Source organism: Papaver somniferum, unplaced genomic scaffold, assembly GCF_003573695.1.
Source record: "Papaver somniferum cultivar HN1 unplaced genomic scaffold, ASM357369v1 unplaced-scaffold_135, whole genome shotgun sequence".
Classification (NCBI taxonomy): domain Eukaryota; kingdom Viridiplantae; phylum Streptophyta; class Magnoliopsida; order Ranunculales; family Papaveraceae; genus Papaver; species Papaver somniferum.
This window is the reverse complement of record NW_020622713.1, coordinates 1,683,057-1,695,915: the sequence shown is the minus strand read 5'-3', so window position 1 is coordinate 1,695,915 and position 12,859 is coordinate 1,683,057. Positions and strand designations below refer to the sequence as shown.

Below are 12,859 nucleotides of genomic sequence, written 5' to 3'. Positions count from 1 at the left end.
TACATCTCTTGGATTTTAAATCTTGAAAAAAGAATTCACTCGTAAAATAAATTTTAACTCAAAATTCCAACAATCACTAGTGGAAAACAGACGTTGTGCGACTGTCAGGACAAGTCATATATACGAGTTATACGACCATTATTAACCGTATCTGTTGGGGTCTCAGATAAAGCGTAGCTGTTTTGTACGACCCTAAGCCGTGTGTCTCAAAACAACGACTGATTTTAAGGGTAACGAGGTACAGACCCTAAGCCGTGAGTTTCAGATTTAAATTATAATATAAAAAAATAATAATTCAGATGTGCTGAAATGCTTGAATGGCTAAATCTGAAATAATCTGACTGCATCAAGGTCAAGTCAAGTCAAATGGAAGTCAAGCCAAAGTCAAGTCAAATGGAAGTCAAGCTAAAGTCATGGCAAAGTCAAGTTAAATGAAACTCAAATGAAACCCAATCTGAAATTCAAATATAAACTCAAACTTGAGAATTCCATATTCATTCATTCAAAAGGAATTCAAATTAAAGTCAAATGACACCCAAACTCAAATTGAAATGAAACTTCAAATTTAAACTCAATCTGAGAATTCATCATTCATTCCTTTTATCTACTGGGTTTAAATTTACACAAAAATGGATGAAATTCTGAGTTCAGAACAAGAAACTTGAAGGTAAGTTCAATATGTTCAACCTATATCTAGCTCGGTGAAAAATCTATGCAGGAACAGAAGTTTCTTCGTCCCTCGAGCAATAGATCGATTCATGACATCAATGGTTCATACTCAAGTCTGTATCCTTATAGGTTCTTTTTTTCACTTGGGTTAGTAGAATTCCATGAAAAAGGAAAATAGACATTCACAATATTAAAGGTGCATTGTTGTTCTCAATTTAAAGGTAAATAACTCAGCCATCTTCTAATGACTCACCTAAAATATCCATTTTATCAATGAGTTCCGGGGATCCAAAGTAGCAAAACCCCTGCATCTTGTAATAAGTTCTTGGCAGAAACCGGCTTCGTCTCTGTGAACCCTGCAAAAGAAAAATCCCTTGCATTCAACTGATAATCATAAATCATAAATTGTTCATTGATAACCAAGGGACTAGGTTTAAACCTTAAATTTTGGCTGATACTCTACTGGAGAACCTACCTTAACTCCTCCAAACTCTCATGGTGCTCCACCTCTTGGACCACCAAATCTTGTGAGTATGTCACCACCTTCTTAATTAGGCCTGAATACACAACAACAAAATCAACATCAAAATTAAAGAACACATAACAACATCAGAAATTGAATTCACATAACCATTGGTGGTCAATTAGCAGCTTAACCTTCACAATCATAAATATCAACAAAGGAAGACATGCTTAAAAGCTATCTAAATGTTAATACGTTATTTTCCAGTGTGCAAGAAGCAAAAACAAATGAAATTAATCAAGTGAGGAGCATATTACCTTTGAAACCTATCAGCGTCTGAATCCAGTGCATCCCTCAAAGCTCCAAAACCATTTGCCAGTCTGAATGCAGCAACTCCAGGCTTGTTGTATCGAATCAAAGCTGAAATACATCCATAGAAAATACATAAGAGGTCATAAGTATTTAAAGTGACGCCATTGAACATCAACCGGCCTCAGTAAAGATAATAAAGCTGCATATCCAAACCGATGACATGCATACATAATAGACGACATATATTACTTGCATGATATTGCACCAAGTGCGGTTCGAGCAGTAACATCTGGATATGAGGTGGGATTAGCCAGCAGGGGTTCGAGCTTCCATTACAAGTTGCTGAATTTTAGGATTGCTTTGAACTATGGTAGTTATAACCTCGGCATCCTTTGCTCGGATGCGTGCACTCGATTTCTTCAGGTGTTCAAGAAGGGGGACTAAACTACCAACTGTATGCAAATCTGTCAGGCACATACCAAAGCATTAATTTACATAACAACACGAAATCAACTATCACTAAGTCATACAAAGGCATCAACTTACCATTTGCCATGTCAATGGATTCAACATGCTCTTGCAATTCGTCCAACAGATATGCAAAATCAACAACCAATAAGCAGGTTACTTAAACTGACACTATGATAACAGAACAAAACCCAAAGCGATAACATTTCATGGTGAATCTAGTATACCTTAGATCTCTGCGAAAGTAACACCTTGATCTTCCAATACATTCTCAGGAGTCTTCTTAACAAGAGTAAGCTCTTTCATCCTTTTGACCACATCAACCGTCTGAGATGCATAGCTTCCATAAACTATCTCTTATCCTCCTCACTGCAGATATAACAACAAACAAATTTCATCCAATGTAAATAATATAGTTATCGAGTCGCACTATAAACTCATGCTCTTATGAAATTACTAGTTTCACTAAATTACACCTAACGATTCTCAATTCTGCATTACATTCTTGTAGACCTATCCAATTTCAGTATTACTCTAAACAAGAGTTGATACCACATAAAGATGCATATTACCTAAAGTATTGTCTACAGTTGAAGAACATTACCACATCCTACATGTACACATGGCATCTTTCACACGACAAACATTAAGACTTGTATTCTTATATATGATATAGAATGTATATATACATAGAGTTATAAGAAAGTCTTGACAAATAATAGAGAATGTGCAGAGATTTATGTGCATGGAGATTGTGCATACACAGCTTCAGCCGTACTGAAAAAAGCACATTATCATTGCCCAAAACTTAAAAGGTGCAGACACACACACTTAACTATATACACTTCTATATTTTTAGTGAAGTGAGATTCTTAATTTTAACCTCATATTACCAATATTCAGATGGAACTAAGAATCTCAACAATCTAAGATTCTCAGCAATCTAAATATATTATTCAACAGACTAGCCACATAAAGGAAATAAAAACTCATAATAGCTAAAGAGATAAGAACAAGAAATAAAAAAAGGATGAGGTCCAGTGCACTTCAGACCAAAACCCAACAGCATTTTCTTCTAACGAAATGATAATTTACTTACTTTAATGTTATCAACTTTGCCCTAGGGACCTTTTTGGACAAAATGAAATGCATATATGTTACCATAGGCAACATCAAACTGCTGGGTCAAGCTGCACCCACACCAGAAAAAGTGGTCTGAAGTGAGACATGTAAAAACATCAACAAACAAAATGAGACATGTAAAAATATCCACATGATAAACAACTTTGCCCGGTGTAACAAATTTACAAACACCTTGAACGCACCATGTTAGAAACGCCAGAAAGCCAGCAAGAACAACTGAGTTGAACTAATATGACAAAACCAAACTTGTCAAAGAGATCTGGTGATATGACTAGTGTATATCTAACGTTATAGTCATATCTGTCCACACAATCTTAGATTCACCTAAAAATAAAAACCCATTGACAACATGCATCTATATTTCATACATGATTATAAGAGCTTCCTGTTATGTACAAATTCTTTTTTCTTTAGATAGAGAAATTAAATAAAATGACAGCATTACGTACTGATGTATGAACTTTCAATCAAAAAAATAGAATATTCCTTAAAATGCATCAAATGATTCTGGTGCCCACAAACAGAAATACAAACTAGAGTGCCTGATCTCCTTAACCATTTTTTGTATTAAATAACTCAAAAAAAAGTATACGTACCCAACTAATATCAGTGAATTCTTTGAATATTTTATGTTTGTTGCTCATGCATCATCATGTTCATATAGGAATCCAGTCACTAGGGTAGAGCAGGTCTACGTACACTAAGGTAGATATGAATTGATCTTATACAAAATTGACAAGAGGCAAATTTAAACCACCATTTTCAGCGACATACGCTTTGGAACATGTAGCAGGACCAACCCCATATACACCATTTATGATTCGACTTTAGTTGCCAAAGTCTGACATGTATCCCTATCTTGTTTCCATTACAATCAGAACTTAGACTTTCCTTAGGCCACAATAATACTTTTAAACCCAAAACTGCTACTGTATACATCATTTCAACATAATTCCATATACAAAGAAAAAGCTTTCATCTACTATGCTTTTGCACAAGTACTTGATAAACCCCTGGGCTTCTACAAAGTGCTGTATTATTTCAACGGGCGGTTCCTAAAATGAGAAGCTAAACATTCAACGTGTACGTGTAAAATGGATACTAAGCTAGTTCTAAATTCCATAGAATCCGAATTTACAAATTATTATTGGTACAATCGAGCTAATTGGCACAATTAATGGAAACAATTCCTTCCTTCCAAACATGACATCACAGGCATAATGAAGTGAGATTCTTAATTTTAACCTCATGTTACCAGTGTGCAGATGGAACTACGAATTTCAACAATTAAGATTCTCGCCAATCTAAATACTATATTTTGCAACAGTCTATCCACAAAAAGAAAATAAAAACTCATGATTGGTCAGCAAAGGTATACTCTGAGCATGATTAAATTTGACAATCTGATAGATGGAGATTTGAAGTAATTTACCAAGCATCTCCAAATTGTCCTGCGAACTAAGAATCCACCTGCAACACAGATCGAACAAATGTAAGAAATCAATAAAAAGACTGGAAACTATCTACATCCTCAACTAAGAATATATGGGGAACCTAAGATTGAGCAGCAGTGATGGTACTTTTGTGAAAAAATCAGACAAGTAGAATGTGGCTTAGGATTTATTCCTAATAATATTACACAAAACTTAATGTCTTAAATAAATTAATAATTGCAAGGATTAGAAATAGAAATCATCAACATCAATACAACACAGAGAAAGAAATCCCCAAAAAATCAAAATCCTCGAAAATAAACATAATTTATTAAAATCCTATATTTGAAAAATAATTTTTTTTTTTCTTCTCTCCTTATACGAAACATCTAGAATTGTTTAACCTCTAAAACAATCTGCAAAGTCAAACCACAAACTGATCAGAACGGAAGTGTAGATCTTTAAAATTAAAGTTAAAATTCAGAAATATTAGTAGTGACGGGTGAGAATTGGGAAAAATTAAGGTTTATACCTGCTGATTTTCGAGGGAGAAAGTTAGGGTTTTCTGATTGTGATGATAAAAAACGAAGATAGGGTTTTCATAGTTCTAGATGAAGATAAAGGGGATGTGGAAATTGAAGTAGTTAGAAGATGGAGAAGAGAGTGGTACGTAGGAGTATTACAAGTAGCAGCAAGTTAATCTCTTGGCAGAGAGATGAAGATAGAGGAGATGGAGAAGAGTAGTCTATGAAGATGAAGAAGAAAGAGATGAGGCGCATCTAGTCTAGTAAAGAAGAAGAAGATATTTATCCTCGGTAATAACGAAGTCTCTTCTTCAGGATCCAACCATCCATCTTATCTACATCAATGGCTCAAATCTCAAGCATGTCTAGCCGCTCATCTAACCACAGATACATCACTAATCATCCGTAGCAGCATGGGTCACGGAATAAGGCTAAAATAATAAATATTCAGAGACTGTTTTTAATCGATTGCGAACTTTTCCGTGTTTTTTTGAATCCGACACAGTCTTGATGAGTCATGGGTCAAACTACGGTCAATGAGAGTCGCGGATGTGGGTAGTTAAAACCCCATTTTCCACTAGTGAATCCCCCACGCGAGTGAAAAGACGGACTCAACAAAACTTACAAACTTTTAAAAGCGCAAGCATAAAATATTATGCATCAGTAAATGGTTGCTTTTAGCTTTGAATCAAACCTAGTTAAAATTTACCGGGTTTACTAGCCAATCAGTGAACGCGATGTCGTGAACTGTCAGCTGTTGATGTAAATCGATACAATAATTCTCACACATTATATTTCCTTAAATTTGTCAAATTCTCGGTTATGTTCATTTCGACCCTGGACGTTCTTGGTATTCTATGTGTGCTCTAGATTAACCTAGCCTTATAGTTATCATAGAGGCGGCCCCACTTCTAACTCATATAGGTGATCTCCTATTTGAAAGTATCCCGCCATATTTTTCTTAGCTAGACTAAGCTGTAGGCATCATTGTTAAAACCCAGATCTTGCGCCGAACTCTGGGGAGCGATTCATGCTATTCGTATAGCCAGCACCAAAAGAATACCGCGTCTCTGTCTTGAATGTGACTCTACTTTTGTATTACAAGCCATCGAAAACCCAAATTTGGTTCCTTGGTCTCTTTATACTCACTCGAACAATTGCTTAAACTTTGTTTCTTCTATTCAGTTTGAGTGCACTCATATATACCGTGAAGGCAAAACTTTTTCTTTATACTCACTGGAACAAGCACCCCCACAATACAGTGCTTCACTGGTTTTAGATATTCATCAATGATATATATATACAAATGTGTCATACTACTTTGCTTTTTGCCAAGCCTAAATTTTCAAACCCAAAACTTCCTCCAAGCCTGATCTTGTTTTCTTGCTACCCCTAACAAGACTTTGCTTCCCTTGGTCTAGTTTTAGATTCGCGGCTGGTCACCGGCACCGCGGTGGTCCATAACTACTATTCTACTAGGAAGTTGTTTTCCAATTTTTTATAAGGAAAAAAAATTTAGAAGGTAGTGTCGGTACATAACTTCCGAGTCTGGCATTATTCAAACATCCTCGTATTATCTCGATCACTTAAAATTCATGAGTTCCTTTTGTATTCTCTCGATCACTTAAAATTTCCATACTTCCATCTCAGACTAGCTAATGTTTTTTTTTTTGTCACACAACTCACACTATCTCCGTCTGATGGCTTGAAATCAAAGGAATTGTATAAAAACACAGATTGAAACATCATAAACACTGTATTATGGTGTGGGTTAAAGCTCATTTGTTGATTTGAAGCTGGATTTCGAAGAAGATCGGGTTTTGGGTTTTATCAGTTTTACCAAAAAAATAGAATTTTGAGCAGGTATGAAATGAGGATTGGGTCTTCGTTAATCTTAAAAATTGGGTTTTATTTTTCTGGGAAAAAAATGTGATCTTTTTCATTTGTATATCATTTATCTTTGATGATGTTCCAGTTGCAATACAAATGAATATCTATGGGTGACTTTCCCAAATTTAAACAAAGATTTGCACTGTAATTTTGGATTTTAAGTTTCTGGTATCAAGGTAAAATTTGTTTTCACTTAATCCGACAGGTTTCATGATTCTCCTTGTTAAAAGGGAGGGAGGAAATCTTAGTATCTTAGCAGAAATGGATATTCAGTTAATGTTAACTTGTTACTGTGGCGCACATTCGAAGACATTCTTTTACATTTTGGTTGGCTAGTTTGAGATGGCTTAACACTTAGCTTGAGAGGTCTTAAGACTAGAGCTAAATTGTAGAGCTGGGGTTTGATTGAGTATGCTAATTGTTTGTTGTGTGACAATGGCTCTGAAGACCAAGACCATCTGCTTTTAGGATGCTCTTTTTCAAATTCGGTTTGGAAAGGTCTGCTAATTAAAATGGGATACTTTTGAAGAAGAGGAATACGAGAGTGTTTTTTTCTTCTCAGATTATGAGTGCTGATGGGGTAAGTTATATTTTTGTGAATGATGTCAGGTTGAAATGTGCTGCAGCGAAGCTCTCTGATGTGGGCAAGCCTTATATTAGAAGGCTCCTCGATGGCAGGGGATTGATTGTGTGGTGGGATTGTACCTGGTTATTTCCTAAAGAGGATGAAGTAATGATTAATATTGATGGGTCTTGAAAGAATGATTCTGGGGGCGGTGAAGCTATTATAAGAGATCACCTTGGTACTCCTTTGAAGCTGCTTGTGGCGGCTCATGGGTTGCACAGTGTGGAGTTAGAGCTAAAATTGGCTAAGTTCAAGAGATTTAAGAGACTGCACATTTATGAGGATTCTATGATTGTGTACAAGTTGCAGTCGTCAGTTATTCCTGCTCGGGTGTGATGCGTGTCTGGAGAAGGATAGTTCATTTAAGGTTATATGATAGGAGACAAACAGGGAGCTGATTATCTTGTCAGTACTCATCCTGGTGAAAGTTTTGTTCAAGTGGACCCCGTCAGTTTGGACAGTAAGTTGAGAGGTTTTGTTGAAGAATAAGTTTTTTCTTTTTTGGGTGGATGGACAGAGGCCTAGGAGTCACCTCTAGCTTGTAGAGTTGTCAGGTAGCGTGCGTGATGGATGAACCGAAGTTGAGGGTAAAACGGTGAAGGAGTTGCAGTTCATTACTCATTTTCCCTGTGCCCTTGGTGATGTCATATCTGCTCTAGCATCAAAGACATCACACAGTCCTTACGGGAATTCCAAAATCACCCATTTGCTGTTGAGCTCCCTTGGTAAGTGTAATGTTTAATTCTCTCTCTAATTCAGTTTAATGTGTCACTGCGTATTCCTTAACTCAGTTCTCTCTAGTCGTGTAAAGTGGGAAACTGGAAACTGGGTGGAATAAAAGAATGTAGGAGGACCCTTTGCTCCCGGTACTTCGCAAGTTGGTCCAGGGGAATTAAGCATGGTCATAGTGGCGACGGTGAGCTTTTTCTGTTCTTTTTATAACTACGTTTCTTCCAGAGCCACAGTTGCACTCCACCTTGGCACCATCTAACACTTCTAATGTCCGTGTAATGTCCAGGAGATGGGTTGCTATTGCTTGATTCTATCCAGAGCCACAGTGTTATAGAGTTACAGGTTGGATATCATTTTTTAGGGACCCGAGAAGAAGGTTATCGAAGATGATTTCACCAGTGCAGCAATCAAGACCTTCAACAGCAGAAGCAAAACCAATATCTAACAGGAGCGAGTCATGGAAGCCCACTAATATTGAATGGATTTTGGAAGCCAAAGCATCTGACGGGGGTCGCACTGCAAACGAGAATTTTAAATCAAAAGGGGTTTAGAAAGCACAGAAAGTCATTAGTTGCTTCAGTTGTCAGAGAATTTTAAATGATATAGAGAGTTATTGGGGTCTATCCGTGTGTAGTTATTCGTATTTCGTTGCTTAGGTATGGTGGTCACAAGAGGCAAGCTCAGAAGGGGTAGTCTATAGGTAAGCCCCAGGAACAAATGCGTTATCTAAATGAAATGCCAGAGGAGCAAATGGTCAGTTGCTGGGAGCGCGTTGGACGTAGATCCCTTGTTCACAACTCTTACTCAATCAAGAGGTTGAGGTTTGTTGCCGTATCTTTCTTTTATGACAGTACACAAAGAGTAGAACTAGGGTAAATCCAAGACTATAACATAGGTATGAGATGTTTTAATGATCATATCACGAGTAGGATTAACATAAATACAAGGTGGATAACTATTAAGACCCATGAATATGGTCCGGGATATTGAGACCGTTAGGGTAAGTCTTTAGATTAAGTCCAATAATGTGGGTCTTTAGATTAAGTCCAATAATGTAGGTTTAAACTCTATTAGGGTTTTGGGGTCTTGTATAAATATTCAACGTGAATGAATGAGAAAGGCAGAACTTAATATTCATAAAATCTAACATGGCATCAAGAGCCAGAGTTGATTAACAAGAACCCGAGAACCCTAATCCAGTAAACATGGCGGATGATACAGAATCATCAAAAAGAGGAAAAGTTGTAGAGAACAGCAGAGGAGGTAGAGGACAGGGCAATGTACGTGCGCATAATTTGAACATCTCAGCAGCAGCGGCAACTCATTCTGGCGCTGGTTCTTCAGTAGATGTATCAGGATTGACGGGCGTGACTGCAAGTCAGGTCCAGCAGGTGCTTGAATATTTAAATTCAAGAAAATTCAGTTCCCAGCTACAAGGTAAGACAAATCAAACATCCTGGATTATAGATACAGGAGCTACAAATCATGTCACGTGTAAAAGAGATGATATGATAAATGTGAAAGATATTAGAGCATGCTCTGTGGGACTGCCAGACGGAAAACATGCCCAGTCTGAGAAAATAAGAACTGTTGTTCTTCCTGGTGGTTTGAGATTGGACAATGTGCTTTATGTGCCACAGATAACTTGTAACTTAATTTCAGTTACACAGCTCATTGATGAGGTAGTATGCAATGTCCAATGTACTAACAGTTTATGTCTTATACAGGACCGGTTGACGAGGAAGGTGATCGGAGTGGGTGAGCGACGAGGTGGACTATATATTTTCTGTGGTGTGCCTCCAGTTAAAGTGCTTGCGGTTACTAATGATACGTATGAGCTGTGGCATCGACGATTGGGACATCCATCAGAGAAAGTGTTACAACAGTTACCAGGTGTGGGTAGATTATTGAAGAAGAATAATGATGCATGTGATATTTTTCCGCGTGCAAAACATCGTAGAAGTATCTTTCCTAGTAGTTTGAGTAAATCTAGTTGTAGTTTTGATTTGGTTCATATAGATTTATGGGGCCCTTATAAGACGCATTCGTTTTCTGGAGCTCAATATTTTCTGACAATAGTAGATGATTTTTCAAGAGGTGTGTGGATTTATTTAATTCAAAGCAAAACTGAGGTTGAAACAATATTTCTTAACTTTATTGCTCTTGTGAAACGTCAATTTGGTAAAGAAATCAAAATTGTTAGAAGTGATAATGGAACTGAATTTCATGCGTTGCGTGGATATTTTAAGACTAATGGGATAGTTTTTGAGACGTCATGTGTAGGAACACCTCAACAGAATGGAAGAGTTGAGAGAAAACATCAACACATAATGAATGTGGCAAGAGCTTTAAGATTCCAAGCAAATTTACCGATCCGTTTTTGGGGAGAATGTGCATTAACGGCTGCGTATTTGATTAATCGTACGCCTACACCTATTCTAAACAACAAAACTCCATATGAAGTTTTATTTGGGAAACCGGCCCCATACAATCAGTTGAGAGTGTTTGGTTGTTTGTGTTATGTGCATGATCAAAGTAGTAAAGGGGATAAGTTCGCAAGTCGAGGTAGGAGATGTCTGTTTCTTGGTTATCCTTTTGGGAAAAAGGCGTGGAAAGTATATGATTTAGATAAAAGACAATTTCTGGTTTCAAGAGATGTAGAGTTTTATGAACATCAGTTTCCTTACATAACCAGGGTACCTGATAAGCCAACTGAGATAGTTCGGGCTAAGAATGATGTGTGTTGGAGTGATGACGAAGAAAGAGGAGTAGAAGAAATGGTGCAGAGAGAGGCTGAAATAGTTACTGAGAACCCGGAAGACATTACTGAGAACCCAGAATACATTACAGAGAACCCAGAAGACATTACAGAGAACCCAGAATACATTACTGAGAACCCAGAATATATTACTGAGAACCCAGGAGACATTACTGAGAACCCATAATATATTACTGAGAACCCAGAAGACATTACTGAGAACCCTGAAGATATTACTGAGAACCGTGTGGTCTCAAATGAAGAGGTGCAGGAAGCTAATTTGGGTGAGATGGGTAAAGGAAAGCGACAGAAGATTCCGTCTAGTCGACTCAAAGGTTTTGTGACGCACACCGTACGAGAAAATAGTCCATCCTGTACTCACTCTCCACAATCATCATCCTCAGGTACGCCGTATCCTTTGACATATTATGTTAGTTGTGATAGATTTTCCGCAGTTCATAAAAAATTTCTTGTAGCAATTACTGCTGGGTCTGCACCTGCAAGCTTCAAAGAAGCTATGAAGCATCCAGGATGGCGCAAAGCAATGGCAGAAGAAATACAAGCCTTGGAAGAACAAGGAACATGGGAATTAGAAGAATTACCGCCGGGAAAGAAGGCACTCGGCAGTAAATGGATTTATACAGAAAAGTATGATGAGAATGGACAGTTGGTGCGACTCAAAGCTAGACTGGTTATTTTTGGGAATCATCAAGTTGAAGGGTTGGATTACAATGAGACATTTTCACCAGTGGCGAAAATGATGACAGTGCGGACTTTTCTAGCTGTTGCAGCGATTAAGAACTGGGAAGTGCATCAGATGGATGTGCATAATGCATTTCTTCATGGAGATTAGGAGGAAGAAGTGTATATGAAGATACCACTAGGATTTGCTAAAGATAAGTCTAATATGGTGTGTAGGATGAAGAAATCTTTATATGGTTTAAAACAGGCTCCTCGGTGTTGGTTTGCAAAATTGTCTGCGGCTTTGAAGAGTTATGGTTTTCGACAGTCGTATTCGGATTATTCTCTTTTTACTATGACCAAGGGAAAGATGCATCTTAATGTTTTGGTCTATGTTGATGATTTGATTGTTGCGGGCAATGATTTGGTTGCGCTTCATCAGTTCAAAATATACTTGGGACAATGTTTCAAGATGAAATATTTGGGAAAACTGAAGTATTTTCTGGGTTTGGAGGTGGCTCGGAGTAAACAAGGTTTTTATATATGTCAGAGAAAATATGCATTAGATATCATCATGAAAACAGGTTTATTAGGTGCAAAACCTGCAGAATTTCCAATGGAAACAAATCATCGTCTTTCTTTGGACAAAGGAGATTGGTTTACAAATGTGGAGAAGTATAGAAGACTAGTTGGTCGTTTGATTTACTTGTCCGTGACTAGACCGGACCTGGCATATTTCGTGCATATTTTGTCTCAATTTATGCAAGGCCAAGACTAGCACATTGGGAAGCAGCTCTTCGTGTGGTTCGATATTTGAAGAAGAATCCTGGACAGGGAATTCTTTTGCGCTCTGATAGTGGTCTTAATGTAAAAGGATGGTGTGACTCAGATTGGGCGAGTTGTCCCTTAACTAGACGCTCATTGACTGGATGGTTTGTTCTTCTTGGAGATTCACTGGTGTCATGGAAAACTAAAATGCAACATACTGTTTGTCGTTCATCGGCTGAAGCGGAATATCGTTCTATGGCGGCAGCTACGTGTGAATTAAAATGGTTGAAACAATTACTGCGTGATTTGGGAGTTCATCATACACATGGAATGCGCCTTCTATGTGATAGTCAATCGGCTTTATATATTGCTCAGAATCCAGTTTTTCATGAG

At 37.5% G+C, this 12,859-nt stretch overlaps 1 pseudogene; it reads right to left on the bottom strand.

The window, feature by feature from the left end:
- Positions 1-580: 580 nt before the first annotated feature.
- On the bottom strand, positions 581-5,802 carry LOC113333866 (annotated as a pseudogene).
- Between the last annotated feature and the right edge of the window lie 7,057 nt (positions 5,803-12,859).